The sequence below is a fragment of the Rattus norvegicus genome, chromosome 3, assembly GCF_036323735.1.
Source record: "Rattus norvegicus strain BN/NHsdMcwi chromosome 3, GRCr8, whole genome shotgun sequence".
Classification (NCBI taxonomy): Eukaryota; Metazoa; Chordata; class Mammalia; order Rodentia; family Muridae; genus Rattus; species Rattus norvegicus.
In genome coordinates, this window is record NC_086021.1 from 113,709,768 (window position 1) to 113,725,544 (window position 15,777).

The following is a 15,777-nucleotide window of genomic DNA, read 5'->3' on the forward strand; positions in this document are numbered from 1 at the left end:
TCACCTCACCGCTCCTTTCTAGCTGTTTGAACCCATTCCCGCTGCATTCACTGTGCAACACTATGACCTGACTGACTCCGTCTGCCTATGCGTTAGAATAAAAACGGGCAAGAGGCTTCTCTCTTCCAGCTCTTTGCCGTGTACTTTTAGTCATAGAGATCTTATCTAACTGCCAGAAGAAAGGGGAAATGCAGATAGAACATGTTTTCCCTTAAAGTCATGGCCTACACAGGCCTGGGAAGTCAGAATCCCCTCAGTGGGAGACTGGAATCTGATCTCAAAGGGGAAGGAAAGAGAGAGAGGGAGAGAGAGAAAGGGGGAGGGGGAGGAAAGAAAGGAAAAAAGAAGATTCCTCACATAATTCTGAGATCAGCATATTTAGAGGGAACTGGCTGAAGAGGCCGTGGGTCTCAGGCCCTATGATGACTAAAAGGTATGAACAGTTCAACTCCTAGGATGCTACATTTCCAACCATGTCCTCATGGGCTTTGATGGTCAGCACCTCAGGCCAGAATCCCACCCATTTCCCCATTTGCAATCTGACTTCAACCACAGCACACTATTTCTCTTATTCTTTTTCTTAAAGTTTCCTAGTGAATTTTCCTTCCAATAAAATTTTCCCAGAATCCTTTCATATGCTCCACTATGCTAACAGAAGTGATCTGTCTCCGGGCAAGATGGAAGCTTGAGTAACTTCTGAGTTCTACTGTCATGTTGTCTTTGGAGAACTAAGAGAAGAGCTCCATCAAGTGCCCCCGGGGATCTGAGTATTTGGGAACTGGCTATGGGAAATCTGTGGTGGACAAGTGGAGTGACCCCAGGAGCTCAGGGGACCCAATGTCAGTGAGCCCTGACCTCACAAGGCCTGGCAGTGCTGTAGGCCAGACATCTTCTCCCTTCAGCCAATGTGTTATGACAACCTCAAACGAAGAACCTAAGAAAATAAGTGTTATTAAAGTGCCTCAGGCCATCCCCGGACAGCAACAGACTTTCAGGCTTGCGTGTATTCTGCTTCCTCACAGATGTCTCTATAGTAGAGCGTCACCATGCTATCCTCACTAAGGCAGGAAGCTGAATAAACACATTTTTAAGAAAGATGTTTGAATACAAGGGTAGGCTTTTAAAAATCCATCTAGCGAACCATAGAAGAGCGCCGTGTCTGAGTGTTTCTATGAAAACAGATTTTTTTTAAAGAAGCTAAGTGCTTGAGATACCGTTTTAGCATCTCTTCTGTGTGTGGCTGGGTGTGCTTCCTGCCCCTTATGCTATGTGGGACTCGGGATGCCAGTCTTTTGTGAATCTTTACTGACCGTTGCTCAAAGGGTGAGCAGTCAAGAGAAAATAATGTTGGTTGATTTTCTTCAAAGGGATCTTCTTTCTTTGCCAATTTTAGTAATTTCTTGCTACTCTAGTTCATACAACCTGATAATGTTTTTTCAGGATCATGGACATAAACCTCTCGGATGTAATAGGATCTGTTAACTCCTCTTTGTCTTTGTGTCTGTTGGTCCCACCTGAGGTTAACTCCAAGGTGGGCCGAAATACTTTATCGGTTTTTACAGCAGTCTTCCCAGAATCTCTAAACACATTGAAAACATTACCTGAATGTTGTAGGGAGATTGAAATCATTCTTCGAATAGACTGAGACCCTGTTGAATTATGAAATCTCATCTTGACTCTCCCATGGGTCAAGAATCCTCATGGTATTTAATGGGATCCAGTTAGATTTCTTTTCTAAATAGTAGTTGGATTTGAAAAGTTGGTGGAGACTCGTCTTTGCATGAGACTTTACATAAGCTGAATCAAAATAAGAGTAAGAGAAAAGTAGGGGCTATGGAGATGGGTGCTTATTGTGTGAAAGAGACAGCTTGAGCTTGGACCCCAGCATTCGTGGAAAAGCCAGGCATGGAGACACATGCCTACAGTCCCCGAGTGCCAAGGTACAGGTGTGTGCATCCGGGAGGCTTCCAAGCCAAACAGTCTAGCTGAAGGTCCAGTAAGCTGAAGGTTCAGTGAGAGACTCTTCTTCAAACACTAAGATGATGAATATCATAGAACAAGGCAATATCATGTGTCCTCCACATGCCCATGACACACGGGTGAGCATTCCCATGCACAGGAACACAGACAGACTACAAAAAAGTAGGAGAAAAGAGACTTAAATCAGAGAGTGAATAAATCCCAGGATTAGAGTTAATATAAAAATTTACACAACAGAATTAAAAAATAAAAAGAGTTTAACTCAAAGTACTATACTCCAGCCATTGTAGAACTTTTGAATGGCTTTGGAGTGAAGTATTTAAGTCCCAACTTAAGTTACAGCCTACAAAAAGTATCTGTCTTCGTTCAGTCTACCTCAATATCAAAACGCTCTAAAGGAATTCAATTTTATAAAAGTTTATGATCAAAACACATTGTCTGACACTTGAAACTTCCAAAGAACTAATAAAAATTAATAAATGTAGCTTATTTTCAAAGAAACTTTGGACCTTTATTTTCAACATTAAAGAGCCAAGTAATCTCGGCTCTATTGTTCAAGGAGGAAATGCAGTTCTCTATGAGGAGAATAATCCCCACTGTAAACAATAAGGGCTGCCGTTTCTGAACCATGTAGAGATAAAGCTGTAGTTTCAGTAAGGCTTATGTATTATAGCAACTTAGGAAAATTTGCCCTGCAAACCTTTGACAAACCACTTTGCTATTGAGAGGAAGTGGATATGCCTTGCCTTATTTGTTGAGTGTAATGAATACAACTCTTTATCTATTGACACATGAAAGAAAAATATTGGTATCCAAATATTGGAGTTATGACTACTATGAAGGATACTTCATTAATTGTTTTGGAGAACAAAGTAAAGTTTGGAAAACCTGCAGCTGGATCAGGGAGACTGTTTCCATCACTTTATCTACTCTTGGATCGAAAGTCACAATTTAAATGGCCAAACAGATAAATGCAATGAAAGAAAATGACTACGAACTATCACAGAAAGGGCTGAAAGAGAACAGAGGAGTGTGTTAGTCAAACTGTCATCACTGTGACAAAGTCAAGAGGATACAGATTGGAGGAGGGAAGATTTATTTAGTTTCCTGCTCTCAGAGCTTTCAGTCCATCGTTTTACAGTTCCTTTACTTTGGTTGTGAGCCAGGTAAAATGTCACAGTAGTAATGGAGTGTGTGGGGGGAAGCTTGTCAATTCATGGTGGCCTGGGAGCAGAAGGCAAGAGAGGAAGAGGTAGGGACAAGATATATCTTTCCACAGTAAATCCCAGTGAGCCAATTCTCCCAACTATGTGCTGCTTCCCAATAACAGCACCTTATTGGGAATTCATCAAGAGATTAATGCATTGATCAGGTCTGTGCCTACAGGACCCAGTCACTTACCAAAGGCCCATTAGTTAGCAAGCAAGTCTCTAATGTATGAATGTTTAGGAGATATATTAGTTTCAAATAAAGATAATAGATAATCCTAAGGATGAAATGTGCTGCCATCAGTATCTGAGATAAGAGATTTGTTCTGTATGTCTTGTATATTAATTGATGTTACCTGCAGACAACAGTGGGTTTTAGTTTTAGGAATTCACCCTCAAGATTACTGAATGATCAATGTTCTTCAGAAAAGCCTCTCAGTTTCTCTAAACTGAAGTCTTCTGATCTGTAAAGTAAGCACCAAGAAAGATCTAGTATTCAAACACTGACCGCACCCACTGTATGACAAGAGGAGGAGGTGAGGATTGGTCTGCAGAAGCAGGCTTCCCAAGCTGTCACAAAGTCAGCCTGCGAACTTAGTGCACTCATGTAGGCTTAGAAGGTTTCAGTTTCCCCTTCCAGAGGAGGAAGGGCTCTGGTTGCTGAGGTCTCTGTGGTTTTGGAATTCAGTCAGCTTGGCCTCAGGGGAGAGGAGGTCAGCAGCACCCTGCTGCTCCTTGATTTTTCTTGTTGGAAGCAAAGGAGAAAGCTAGGCCCGCACATAAATGATTAACACAGATTCTTTCATCTGACCCAGTGGCTTGGGGGCCTGAGAAGATGCATATACACGTCCTGGATGGGCCCAGGCCATGGCTCGTTTATGAAGAGTGGCCTCTCCAAAGCCAGCTGTCAAAACAGCAGTGATTTCCCTGGGAGGCCTAGGGGTGAAAACGTTCAGATGAGGAGATGCAATGAAGAAGGATAATAAATGGCTACACTATTAGCTCTATCTATTGATTCCAAATCTTGGGCTCCAGGGATGGAAACTTTTCTGAATGACTAATATTGAATAGCAGAAACAATTGCCTTCTCTTTCAAACTGACAGTGAGTGCGTTCTTTGTGGGGTGTGGATAGGATCCTTCATTTATCCACCTGCTCATGTTTCCACTCATTCAGTACAATTGAGTCTTTACCACATTGGCCACCTTTGCTTCGCTTTTGACCCACCTTACATCACATTTTCAAAATCAGACTTAGCAGGGGTGCTGAGGAAATGGCTGAGTTGGTAAAAGGCTCCTGATTGTCCAAGCAGGAGGACCTGGGTTCAATCCACAGTACCCATGTAAAAGCTGTGGCAGCATGTGGTACCCTGGTAATTCTATCATTGAGTGGAATTGCAGAAATGGAGGAAGGATATCAGGTGCTTTCTGGACAGCCATCCCATCCAACTACTGATCTTTGAATTGAATGAGAGACACCTATTCAAGGGTGGGGAGCTGAGCAACAGGCAGACAATACTTGTTGACTTCTGACCTCCACTTGTGCATACACACAAGGGTATATACATACAAACATGTATACTTATACCTAACCCCCTACACACACACACACACACACACACACACACACACACACACACACACACAGAGAGAGAGAGAGAGAGAGAGAGAGAGAGAAATTGATTGATTGATTGATTGATTGATTGATTGATTTAACTAGGTAGAGTAGTAGAAGTGTAATTCCAGCACCTGGCAGGCTGAAGCAGGAGGAGGATGTGTTAAAGGCCAGCCTGGGTTGCATGTTGAGACCCTGTTCTAAGAAAAAGAAAAAAATGGATTTAGTTTCTTAATTGGTGGCAATCTAGAGTAAAATATAAGTAGGATTTTTAAAACTTTAAGGACACATTGAATACAAAATTAAGGTATAAACCTGACATATCCAGATGATTCCGAGTCAAGATAGAATTACTCTTTACTTATTCATTCATTCGATGGATAATTTTTGAGACCTTCTGGAAATGCAAATAACCTCAAAGTCCAGAGTAAGGTGGAGAGAGTGAGCTTTGGTAGAGAAATTCTTATCCTGTGGACTGAAAGCCCTGACTTCAGAAAGTTTAAGAGAGGAGTGGAGTTGCTGCTGGTCATGGCCATATCCGAGCGCTTGCCCACTACACTACCCCAGGGAGTTTGGCTTTTGTCTAGAACCTACCTTAGAGGAACTGAGAATAAGGGGTGAGTGTAGTGTATGTTAAGGAGCATACATGATCAAACTTGCATGCTGATAGTTCTCCCAGCTTATCGCACAACACGCCAAGCAATGCAGAGCCCTCTTACGAAACTGGGTTCTGCTTTGCTAAGGATATCATGACAAGATACTAGACTGGGGGACCTAAGCAACAGAGTTCCCAGAGTTCTACAAACCCAAATTCATGCAGGGTTTGTCTCTCCTGGGGGATCTCTCCTCGATTTGCAGATGGCTGTTCCTTCTGTGTCCCCAGACTCCCCTGCCTGCGATTGCACTTCTAGTGTCTACATCCAGTTCTTGTAAGGATGAAGACCGACTGTGATGTCCTCTTTAAAGTCCTTGTAATATGTTGAGGTACTCACAGTGAAGGCCTCTTCATGTGGATTTAGGAGGGATGGTTTAGCCCCTCACAGAAATAAGCTGAAAGCTGAGAGACTTTCCTACTGTCTAAAGAGGGTATGGATGGAGACAGAGGGTAGGATGCATATGATGGAGGACAGAAAGTGAATTTGTGAGAAATAATTCAAAGCAAAGGCAGGGCGCATTCACCTCACTTCCAATGTCCAGGAGCAGGGAACCTGGCAGAACCATGACCATGTGTTCATTGAACTAAGTCCCCAAGACACCAGAAAACAGGGAGAACAGAAGACAGAGAAGACCTGACATAAACGTAAAACCTCCGTTTCCAGAAACTCTGGGCCTAAGAAGACATGACAGACTTTTCTAGAAAGACTCTTCTGCTGAAGAACAAGCATTGTGTAATTTGGAAGGGAACCGTGGCATCAGAGTAGAGTTGTGTCTAAGGAGACCCTAGGAACAGTATGCCAACAGAACCACTGTTCATCTGTGGAAGTCTCCTTGGTAACTCTGATCACGTGCAGCCCCTACTTGTAAGCAATTGGTGCCAATTGAGAGCTGAGGCAGAGAAACCCTGGAAGAGGAAATAAACACCATCTTGTCCTCCATACCTTGTCACTGTCAGTATTGATCAAAATAACCTCCCCTGTGAGGTCTCCTTGTGTGTTTTATCTCTGCATGGCTTCATTACAATTTTGAGTTATAAAAGGGGAAAAGTCAATTTTATTGCATCCTAAATTAGACTCAAAGCCACTTCCTGTCCAGGGTGCAAATTATTAAAATTGACATAGGATGTGTGTGAGAGGTAATATCCCCCTTTGTAGGCCTCTCTCTAAATTTCAAGATATTCTGCAGAGTGGATTCGATTTATAGGGTGTGGGGACTCTGAAAAGAAAATAGAATTGTGTATTGATGCCTTCAGAAATATTATTTGATGGCAATAAAATATTCCCTGAAATTCCCTTCAGAGGGGAGAAAATGGAGTTTGTTTTCCGTAATTGCATTTTCTAGCACTTGCTCTCACACTTTCCAATATAAGCCAATTGCAACCTGTGATTTGGTTTTGCTTATTGGCAAAAGTACCATGTAAATTGATCTGTGATGCATTTAAAGAAGATGCTTTGAAAGTTTGGAAATTGAGATGGCTTTTTCTTATTAGATTTCGAGAGTATTAGGGTTCATTTCTATATTTTAGTCTAATGTAATATTAGCCAAATATGTTCTTTTTCAATTTAGTTTTAATCAAGTTCTAGAAGACCATTTTCATCTAGCCCCAGTGGTGCTGTTAAGGCAGAGATTGCATTTCTACTGTCAGCCCTCTGGTCTGGCGTCTGCACCCCGCCCCCCTGAAGCCTGTGTGATGAAACCCCACATTCACCGGCCCCAGTTCTATTTAAGCACAGGAGAACAGCAGTGATTTCAAAAGGTTTTTTTTTTTTTTTCTATTTGCAAGGTTAAGGAGGAGGGAATTTTAAAAGCCTCTAAAATAGTTATTTCTCTTAAAAGATATGGCCTTTATGCCTTGTGTTATTTTTATTTAATTTGGTCTTCACCATGCCTAATGATGTAAAATGCAAACACATGGGATTTGCATTTGTCCCCCTAATTATTCAGGGCAATAATTGCCACTTATTTTATAATCATCACTGGGAGGAACACCTTCCTCTCCGTTGCTTCTGAAAGCCTTTGCAGAGGGAAGAGACCCGATATATTTGTCAGCTCATCATAGAGCCTTGTCATAGGCACCTCCATGTTAATAAAGACATTTGCTGGGCATCGTCTTAAAGGGCTGGGAAGGAGGTGGGAGACTGGCAGCTTAGCCCAAAGGAAGTTACAGTGGGAGACGAAATGGAGCACAGAATTACCAGCGTAGTCTTTATCTTTCGTGTGTCAGGTATTGTCTTCAGTCTTTGCTGATTGGGCTCATTCTCCCGTCCACTTCGTAGGGCAGATCACGTAATGGTCTTCCTCTCCTGAGGGGTAATATTAAGTTGTATCGATTGCTTTCGATCTGAGTTTTGATCCGTGTGATTCCAGAGCCTGTGCTTCCTCCATGCCTTGCATTCATGTTCTCCCACCCTCTGCAGGGATAGAAACAGACACACTGAGATGACACCTGACAACGCCTTTACCAGTACGTCCTGGGGCTGTCTCACAAAACCCCGATTCAGATCCATCTTTTTTTTGTGGAAGGAGATAAGTTGAAGTGTCTTTAGAAGATAGTCCATTCAGATTAGATTTGGGGCTTGTTGTTTCAAATCGTTCTACACAACCCAAGGCCCTTGTCTATAAGGAAAAGGCTAGAGAAAACAAACGGCGGAATACACTGCCATTGACGGCTGCTGTCGAGACACGTGGTACCAATATGACTGAGTGACCTTCAGTCAGACAGAGAGCACTGTAGACAGATACCACAATAGCCCCATGTGGAACGCACAGCGTGTTGGGCTGGGTGGCAATTTAGAGATATTACTCACTTGAGAACAAGGAGGGATCAGCCATTATGCATATTGCGGAATGGTATCTGTAGATACATATGAGTGTGGATAGTGTGTGCATGTGTGTTTGTGCGCACACGGACGTATGTGTGCATGCTCGCTGTAAGTTATACTGGAGCACAGTTATGGTTGAGATGGGAGTGTATGTGAACAAGAGGTTGCTGCGGGATGACAACGGCATCAATGAGATATCTTCATGGTCTCTAAAATAGCGAGCACTAATGGCCGCACTCTCAAGGTTTCTCGGTTGCATCACTCGGTGTTGGTGAATTGGTGACTATTCAGGGCCTCTCGGGCTGGTAGGGTGATGGAATAGAGTTTTGTCTCCTTGGTGAGGAGCAATGCTTGTGTCATCTCTGGAACCTTAGCAGTCTCACTGTGAAGGAGGCTGAAGACAGGGAAGGGTCTTCTCTGCTGTCCTTGTATGCTTCCCCGTAAGTCCTGCCGTGGACTGTCAGGTCTCCGCTCGGCCTTCCTCCATTCTCCTGGGATTCTGGCTCGGCCCTGACATCATTGTAATCTAGTTTTCTGTGTTTAATATTTCTTAGACTTGGTTTCCCATTGCAAGCATGGAAGAAACCCTAATGCATGAGTGTCAGAGGAGAAGGTAGCAGTCTGAACCTGCCGTGTGGCTCCATCAGCAAGTGAGTATTAACGTGAGAGCTGTCAGGACTTGTGGAAATTAATGGAGCCTGACGGGGGACAGACTGAGGTCAGAGACAGGGCTTGCCCTGACTGAATGTTTCTGGTGGTTTTGCAGCGGAGGCAAGTGAGTGCAAATGTGGAGCCAAGAGGGACTCCCGGGGGTCTGTATGTTACCTTAATGCATAGGCAGTGGGCACCAGGTGCCAAAGGCTTTCCTAGGCACAGGAGGTGCCACAGCAAATGGTGGCCTCTGCCTCCTTAGAGCTAAGCGTGCTCTCTTCTCGCTTCAGGCTGGACCAAACCTTTGCCATCCTCACCCAGCAATCACCAAGTGAGAAACTGAGAAGCAAGGTCTCCTCGGGCAGTCTCCGAGCCTCATTTCTTCTGTTCTCCTAGCCTCTCGGGTTATTTTTTTCCTACCTTTCATCTTCCTGCAGAATTTTCTGCTTGGTCAATTTTCTGGCTTGAGCTTTTCTTACTCATTCCTCAGCAGAATTGTCTTCAGGACTTTGAACGTTTTCTGTGGTTCCCCCTGGAATCACGATATTAAAAATATAATAATACTTTTAATCAGGGAAAAGGGCCTCTTCTTATCTGTCTTCTGGATATCACAGGGTCCCCTTCCACGGCTGCTGTGTTGGACTGTTGTCTAAAACATCTCCTGCCTCTGCTGTGGAGGACAGAAGGTTTCGGGAATGCGAATTCCTGACTTGCAGTCTATCGATGTCTCTTCTTTTGTTTAGAAACGAATCAGTGATAATCATCGTGTGTTTAATATTCACTGAACTCTTGGCGATCCTACTAAGGGAGGTTGTTGTCCAGTGTGCTGGAGCAGACGAGCCTGAAGGCAGTGCCTGTGAGTCGGATTTTCCCGAGTGAACGCCTAGGAGCCAGAGCGTGCACTCCTGTTCTGATCCCACCTCCCTGTTTCTTCTCTTCTTGCTACAGACCGAGCGTTCTGTACTTCCAGACTTATGACAGCGATAGCCTTGGTTCCTTCACACGTTCTCAAAAATCTCTAATTCAGGAGAATGGAGAGGAGAGGAACGTGCATAGGAATCGGAGGCCTTAAAATCTACTTCCGAACTAAGCTTCCTCCGACAGATGGAAACAAGGGACGGCTATCTTGGCTTTGGATTCTTTCTTCCTGCTCTGTCTGCTAGGCTTCCCTGTGGCTTTCGCTGACGAAAATGAGAGATCACAACCGATTAGCCTTATTTACCAGTTTCTTGGTTTAAAATGTAGGCCAAGGAGGTTCTGTCATTAGCCACAAACCAGTGAGCCATTTTGGCCGCCCCATTTCCCATCATCCTTACTCTGGAGGAATGAAAAGTGCAAGGCAAACCCTGTGGAAGGCAGATGTCCTGGAAAAGGGAATTGTCGGAATACCTTCTAGAATGATTTATAGCAGGAAAATGGGCGGCAGTTATATGATACTTAATTTTGAGGCACATTAATTTTTATTGAAGGAGTGGCACAAGCTATCCTGGGAATCTTATTTGTCCAGAACAGCACTTGTATACAATCGTTTAACAATGATGCACCAGTGCCCCATTTCTGACTACTCTCTGTTATTTTCCCAGCTACCTCAGATCAGCGGACTGTCCCATCCCTCTCCAGCCCCTATGGGTGTTTGAGCTTATTACCTTAGACTTCCTATCTCTTGTCCATGCTTTGTCCTACTTCTTATATAGCCAAAAAAGTTCTAAATTCAAGTCGACCTTCCCTTCCTGGAGGAGGTTCCCATAGCCTCCGGAGAGGTAGTGGGCAAAAAAAGAATTGCACCAGCAACTGCAGTTGAATTTAGGGAATGTCTTGAGTGAGCCAAGATATGTGTTGGCATAGCAGGAGGCTGACACTACCCTTCATGTCTCGTGCAGGAGGAGCCCATGACATAGCTAGAGAAGTATCTAGAATGGAGAATTCTGTCTCACGGCACAAGCGAAACAGTCCGTAAGGATTAGAACCAGCAATAGATCTCCGTGGGTGGGCGAGTGGCACAGGAAGTCTCTTGACAGAGGAACCTTAGCCAGGCATCCTCGGGGTCTAAGAAATTGGTCCTTGTACGATAAAATTCTAGAATCTGGATTCTAATCCCACTTGTGTTACCAGTGTGGATGACGCCTACATGGCAAAGAGCACCATCTCTCTGGTGCTCGGTTTCTATATCCACACAATGCACCTGGGTGAATTTTGTCCTTGGAATTTACGTTTTTAAATCATTTTAGATAGCTTTTTGTTTTCAAATGTAATCTTAATTCATATAGCAAATTGAAAGAACACAGAGCTGTACTGGTGAACCTGGGAGTAAGTCTCTCCCCACAGCCTGTGCCCTTGCTCTAGCTCTGGGGAGACCTGGGACCAGCATACCTTGGAAGCCTCTCCTGCCTCTGTGCTGTGATTACTCAGAGCCACTTGAGTCCAGGATGCTGTGGGCAGGAACAGCCCCCTTTATTTCCTTGACAGTGAGGACTTAGACCTGCGGTGCACATCTTCACCTACACGGCTGCTGCCGACACCTTGTTCTTTGCTACACACCCACAGAAAGGGCACCCACCCAGCAGGCTCTAGAAAGAAATGAGAGACATGTCGAGGGAGTAGAAACTGATCGGAGGAGTGGAATCTGTATCTCCTCCATTTTACTCCTTTGTGAATGAAAGCCCAAGAGATGGGCTCCTAGACAAGAGAAGCGAGGAAGTGGTGTGCAAGGGCAGGGTTAGGATGACCTCTAGGCAAGGTCTGCCTTACCACTGGGCACTAGCTAGAGGCTTCCTAAGCTTCCTCCCTGAGACCCGTGGGCCTGATGGGTTCTAATAACACTCATATTACTTAAGGGCATTTTGGATTGTTGCCAGATTCTGCAGCCATTTTCAGAGGCTTCGTTTCCGTCTTCTGTTGAGACTCTTCGAGAGTAACCGTTGTGTGGCATCAGGGAGGGATCTGTTCTATGGATGAGTAATGGCTTCTTGGATGGCAGTTCGGAGGGGTAATTTCCAGCAGCAGCAGCAGCAGCAGCAGCAGCAGCAGCAGCAGCAGCAGCAGCAGCAGCAGCACAGCTAATAGACATTAGAATGAATAGAGCATCCAAAATTGTTTAGGATCCTGTTTAATCCCACTGAAGCTTACGGGTCACATTGCTTACATTACTGATAGGTTATCTTACTTTTTCCTACTTATATTTAGAGAAAGTATAGCTTGAAAGGCATGGCTGGAACTTAGCTGACGAGGCCAGATGTCACAGAATAGGACACTTTATAAAAGCTTAAACTTGGAAGAAGAAAATATGACACTGAGTTACACTTTTCAAAGTCTAGTATGCCAAGCCCAGTTCCTGCAGTCTCAGAAGCTTCCGGCAACTCTTGGAGACACTCATCCATTGTATCACTAAGCACATATGAATTCTGTACTTACCACTGGGAAGCATTGGCCCTCAAACAGGGACCCACGGGCACAATGCATGCCTTCAGTCAATAGGGAGATGAGTCACAAAGAAAAAGCAATACTAAATACCATACACAGCACCAGGTGTAACCTTGTTTTCCCTGACATGCATGTGCTTCTAAAGCTGCACATCATGCAGTGGTTGCCATCACCACCCTGAGAGCAAGGTCATCTGATCAAGGTCATACAGCTAATGCACCGTGGGGGCTGTGGAGCCCCCCCTCTTAACCTCATGCTCCTCTGTAGACCGTGTGGTACTGGCTTAACAACGAGTCTTAAGAAGAGAAATTTGAAAAGCATGGGAAGACAGCACTACATAATATCTGAAGATGGGAGGAGGGTGAAGTAGGGTGTCAGAAGTCAGACAGGACGAAAAGACATCTGAGGAAGAAGAGAGGGGTGATGCCTGACATGAGAGAAGGAGTCCAGAGACCACAGCAGCAGCAACCAAGAGGGTGAATATTCCAGAGACAGTGTTGTCACTGTGGTCAGGTCAGCCTGGGAGAGAATGGAGAAGAAGCTTTACTGTGTCCCTCAGGCAGCTATTAGTGATGTCTCAGGAAAGCTTTGGGAGGATAATAAAAACAGAAACCAGAATTCCTCGGGTTGTGTGTTATTCAGTATAAAACTGTAGTGGCCCATCAGGCAGAGCCAATGTGGGGCATGCAGAGCCAATGTGGGGCAAGCCGAAGCAGCAGTGGGAGCAAGAAGCTCAGTGGAATTTGTGAGCATTGCTGGATTTTCTGATTTTCCAGGAGAGGGTGGGAAGACCTGAAATCACGTGCCTGTGCCTGCGTGTGTATGCGTGTGCGTGTGTGTGTGTGTGAGTGTGAGAGAGATATCTTCTGCTTTCTAAATGTTAGTTCATCTTTTAAAAGTAAAATTCAGTTAAGAGCTAAACTTAACATATCTGTAGGTTGAATTTATCATATCTGGACTCCTTCCAGGAGTTTCAAAGCAGAACACTGAGGCATCTTGACCCACTTAGGATCCTGTTTGCAGCAGGCACACCCGTTTACGTGCCGATGGCCGCTTGTTGTACTTAATTGGGATGGGTAAATATAAGCTCACAACAAACGAAGATTCCATAAATAAAGAACTGGTGCCCAAGAGAGAAGACCAAAGAAACGTGTCTGTGGGCACACGAGGAGTTTCATTAAGAGTCCAGTTGTTGCCGGCGGTGGTGGCTCCTGACTTTAATCCCAGCACTTGAGAGGCAGAGGCAGTTGGATCTCCGAGTTTGAGGCCAGCTTGGTCTATACAGTGAGTTCCAGAATAGCAAGGGCTACACAGAGAAAACAACAACAACAACAACAAAAACAAAGCAAACAAATGAAAAAGGGAGTCCTGTTGTAAGAAATATAAGTTATTAGAAATAGAGGACGGGAGAGCGAAGACTAAGGAGCCAAGAGCCCCTTTCTTTTCCCTCCACTGTCCATGTGGTTGGCCATTCTGAGAATTGAAGAGAAAATAGCCAAATTTTACAGTGGCTGCTTCGGAGGATCGAGCTCCAGCTGGCGGGGGCAGTCGTCCTTCCTGTCATCACTCTCTGTTCCTTTCAGAGGACAGAGTTACACTCTGTAGCCCATGTTGGACTGGATGCTGGCATTGCAGGCCTGAGCTAACACACTTAGGCGTGGATCTCAGTAACGGGGGGAACACAGCATGGTGTCTCTGCTTGCTTATCAATCCACTATTGATTATCTGAAGCTGTACTCCCGACTGATGCTGGGATCCTGTATTTCATTCATTCATTCATTCATTCATTCATTCATTCATTCATTCATTCATTCGTTACTTATGTAGCATTGTTGCTATACCTCCAGTTGACCTCTACTGTTGTTAATTCAAAAGTGTTCTGACAGTAACATATGTATTTTCTTACCTGCGTACACATATACATCATCTATTAACATATTGCATACTTGTGTATATTATGTATATTTTATTACATATATACATGAAAATGCTATATAGAACACACTGACATTAACTTTCCAACTATGCATTTATAATACACACAGTACTTAGCATTGGGCCGAGAATTCCTCCTAGAATAATCCTGTCTGTCGTTCCCAGAACACGCTGTGTAATTCCACTAATTAGTTCTTCGGGTCCCACGGAGCAGGGATTTCTCCCGCGTTAGGAAAGCAGAATATGGCCTCCCTTTTTATTCAAGCGGGTTGGCCGAGATGGCCTGATCTGAGTAAAATGGATAAAGGCAGGCACCTCTTTGTCTGACAATTTGAAAGTGATGCTATTTGAATACTAAGAAGCTTGAGGTCTGACTGCGGAGCCTTCCAAATTAATCTAGTCTTGTAGAAAGAAAAAAAAGCAAGAAAGAAAATGCCATCAAGTAACAGGAGATTTGTCAGCCGCCCTGCTTACACTTTTCATATAAAACAGAAAGGTTGGCAGATTATAGATGAAAGGTCAGCTCAGCAAAAAAGAAAATCTGTCAGACAATCTCATAACATAGGTAACCCAGGGCGGAACTTGGAAACGGCTATTGGATTCTCAGAGTGAGATGAGTCTGTTGGCGGCGTGTAAATATCATCACTGTTCCTGTGGCTGTTCATTTCGGTGGCTCCTTCTCTAGCGGAGTCCCTGAAATCTGATTTAAAAGACACAGAGGACGATTGTTTTCCTGAGGAGGATTTACTTCGCAGAAGTTTCACCTTTTATTTCTTGTTTGTTTGTTTTGAAGAGCTAAAGGGGCGGGGTGGGGGGAGTACTTTGATTGCCCAACGTCTCAGACTCAACCCTACTGAACCAAAAATCTGAAAGGGAATGGTGAGAATTCACCCTCTCTTGCAACAGCAGTCTACTCAGAGTTTCCAGTGCGTCCAGCAGCACTGACAGAGGAGATAGATGGCCACAGTGTGATGTGAGTCAAGGTCCGCTCCGGCAGGACCTGCCTCAGGACACCGAGCTGCTCAGGAAAGCATTTTTAGCTTGTTCTGACCTGAGGAACCCAGATGAGTCTGTGGGTGCATAATCTAACCACCGTCTGCAGTAGTCTCACTATATCAGCAGGAATAGTGCCGGGCCTTGTTAATCTGTCTTTCATGTGTGCTTCAAGTGCAGGAATAGTCCAGAATAGCAACAACATTCTAAGGCCTGCACAACACACATCATGCTCCTAATTGCCCAACTTGCATGAGCATGCCTCTGAGAGTGGCTTCCTGCTCCCACCACACTCTTCCTTCACCACAGCCCTGCCAGAGGTGTGTCCCACGGCAGTGTGTGCAGGCCGTCTGGTAGCTCTTGACTCTTGGCCTCAGTGCTTCTGATTCCCTTACTCCACAGAATCGTTTTCTAGCATTGCTTTTACCTTCTCTCGAGCCTTCCCGTTACAGCGCATGCTATTTATGCGATTTTATTACCCTTAGAAACTGAAAAATC

General features: G+C 44.4%; 1 protein-coding gene across 6 annotated transcripts in view; it reads left to right on the forward strand.

Annotated features, from left to right (window-relative positions):
- The window catches only part of Mpped2 (metallophosphoesterase domain containing 2), a 174,694-nt gene that overhangs the window by 74,154 nt on the left and 84,763 nt on the right, over positions 1-15,777 (forward strand). The window contains exon 2 of one of the 6 annotated variants that reach the window (XM_039105448.2): positions 8,835-8,930. The exons of the other annotated variants lie outside the window; for them this stretch is intronic. The gene's annotated coding sequence lies outside the window, so the exon portion shown is untranslated. The remainder of the gene's footprint in view (positions 1-8,834; positions 8,931-15,777) is intronic. 6 annotated transcript variants of the gene reach the window in all.